A 3,096-nucleotide genomic window follows, 5' to 3' on the forward strand; every position below is an offset into this window, starting at 1 on the left:
GTATTGTTCGATATATATATTGTCATTATCATCAGTTTAGTATTTTAAATATATTATTCATTATTATTTTCTTAACACACTGTTTCTCAATTATTCCGCCTATCACGAACCCGATCCGACAAGCGATTCAAACCCGCAACGAATCGCGGTTACATACTTTTATTTAGTTGCACAAAATAACTACGCTTACTTAACTCTAACAGTAACACTTATACAAGAGAAGAAGAAGGAAAGCTGTGATAGCGTGACGTGGCTATCTACACGGTCACGAGAAAAACACAGACCAACGGAAAACAAAGCTCGCGCGATCCGAACATGCTAACCTACTCTCGAACAAAGCCGTGACCGACTCGTGTACACGTGAGTTGACCTTGCTAGTCGGTACGTGGTACGACGTTGTTCACGTGCGCTAGCACGTGAACAGCACGATGAGCGCGGAATGTCGGACGCGGCGAGCGAGGAAAGGACGGCCCTTGAGGCTTCGCACGTCCCTTCGCTGGCCTGGCGCTGTCAGGCCACACCGCACAGTGTCCCGCTGACCTCGGCGAGAAGACGCTCAGTTGGGCGCGATTGAGAACTGCACGCGGCAATGCGTGACGTCACGGACACGTGAACACCACCGGCCGACTCGCCTGCCGAACACGTGATACACACGTGGCAGGTGAGCTTGCTTACACTGCTGCACTAATGAGCACTGCCCGGTGGCGAACTCGCCGGCACCTGAGAGTGCGCGGAAGCTGATGCACTAATGACGCGTATACTCTGGATCCACGCACGAGCGTGATCGATTCACTGCGGGCACGCGTGAGACGCAAGGCGCGATGCACGTGTGTCGGTGATGACACGCAAAAAGGCCGGGGATGAGCCTGCGGCTGATACGTTTGCTGCACAGTTGTGCACCGAGTACAAAATTATAAAACGCGAGCGTGGACAGAACTCGAAGCACCGAAAACGACGAGAGAATATGGTCGTCCGCGAGGCGAAGTGAGAACGTGGCCGGATCGACGGAGAAACGTGACGAACGGTTAGGTGGCTCGGGATCGACTAGACCAGTTACCGACTGGCACAGCGCGCACCTACGGAACGATCGCGAACACTTGGCGCGGCTGTAGCTGCTGTTTACATCTGCTGACGCTTGGCGACGGTTGCATATGCGTGCGCCCTTGCACATGTGAGTGTCGCGCGGGCTGAGGCGCCACACATGTAAGAGAAACAGATAATTTTTACTTAAACTTTAATATTTCGCAATTGTCAAAATATTAAAAATTGTCATCATTAAGCTAAAATATCAACATCATTTGTGATCATATATTTTTATGATCATTTTTATTTTAAAATTCAAACTTAAATTATATATATATGTACATTTGTGTATGTGTGTGTGTGTTGTACATAAAATTTTATTTCTAAAATATAAGTATTTATATAAAAATTTTTATATGGGTTTGTTATCTTTTATACTTTAAACCATCTCTTATATTATAAATCATATTTTTTATTCAATTCTATATTATGTTTAAAATTTGTCAAACTCTCACATATTTTATTTCTTTTTCATATAATAATATATAAATCATATAAATTCTTTCATATAAATTCTTATTTTATGGATTTATAAAAATGGATCTTTTATTGGATATATTTTTCTATGAAGATGACAATGATGCTGAATGTATTGCACAAGCTATTCGAGAACGACACATTAAAATACAAATGTATTATGAACATGTTATTATGGGATATTCATTAAATGATAAGTATAATATAAAAATTATTTAGTAAAGCAATTCTCATAAAAAGTAGTTAACCATTATATTAATTTTAATAAAAATTTTATCAAGAAGTATTCTAAAAAATAATATCAAATGCACAGCAAGTGATATTCTTAATAATAGTCTTTGATAATAATTCGTTTTGTTTTTATTAGTATTAATTCTGACATTAAATACACATTAAATAATTATAATGGAATATGTTCGTGTATACTAATATGGAATTTATTACAATTTACATTTCCAGACGCATTTCCGAGTAACAAGGGATGTATTCGAACAACTAGTTCAACTATTTGGACCAAACTTACATCGTGACATAGATCGTGAGAAAATATCCCCAGAAAAAAAAATTGCCATGGCTTTGTGGTTCTATGGAAATTAAGAAGTGTACAGGTTAATATTTTTATATTTGTTATATATAAAGTTTTATAATTTATTGATTTAATTAAATGTACAAGATAGATTTTTGTATTGAGAGTATAATACATTTGAAGTACATTGAATAATATTGAATACGTATGAACTGGGTGAGTACTGATGACCCACGTGCCGTTTAGCCATGGCATCCTCCAATTTGTCAATGATGATAGAATTCGTTCAATTAAAGAAACAGGATTGACTGTAAGCAATAGCAACTTGAACAAGCAGGACGCTCTCGTATAAATTCCTTTTGAATATCCAGACAATGTCGGAAAGTGAGACATAAGACGTCTTTAAGACATCTTGAAGACGACTTAGACGTCTTATATCCCAGTTTTGGGTATGTATGCTGTCTGTGTATTGAATGATATAAAAATATGGTAAAACATACTTTTATAAGACAAAATATTTTGTTTTAAGGGTGTGATCTTTATAGTTATTCATAGTATTCCATAAAATATCATAAAATAGTACTCTAAAAATAAAAATAGTATTTTTTTAAATATACTATATTTACTGTATTATTTAATCAATCATACATATTAAGCTTCGAATCTTATCTTACATAAAATTTATTAATTTCAGATCAATAGCAGATAGATTCGGAATTTCAAAAGACACCGTTTGGAGATCGATTTTTGAAGTAACTGAGGTGTTGGCAACCAACGCACGTCATTTTATTAAGTGGCCCACGATAGATCAAATGGCAAATATGGAGGAAGAATTTTATAAAATTACTGGTTTTCCTGGGGTCATAGGAGCCATTGACAGTTGCCACATTCAAATAAGTGCTCCAACACAAGACCAAATAGCTATATTAATCGGAAGAATTATTTTTCCATCTTACTGCAAGGCATTTGTGACTATACACTAAAATTTACGGACGTTTTTATTGGAATGT

This window comes from Odontomachus brunneus, unplaced genomic scaffold (assembly GCF_010583005.1).
Source record: "Odontomachus brunneus isolate Ranch 3 - 2012 unplaced genomic scaffold, Obru_v1 Obru_scaffold_116, whole genome shotgun sequence".
Lineage (NCBI taxonomy): Eukaryota > Metazoa > Arthropoda > Insecta > Hymenoptera > Formicidae > Odontomachus > Odontomachus brunneus.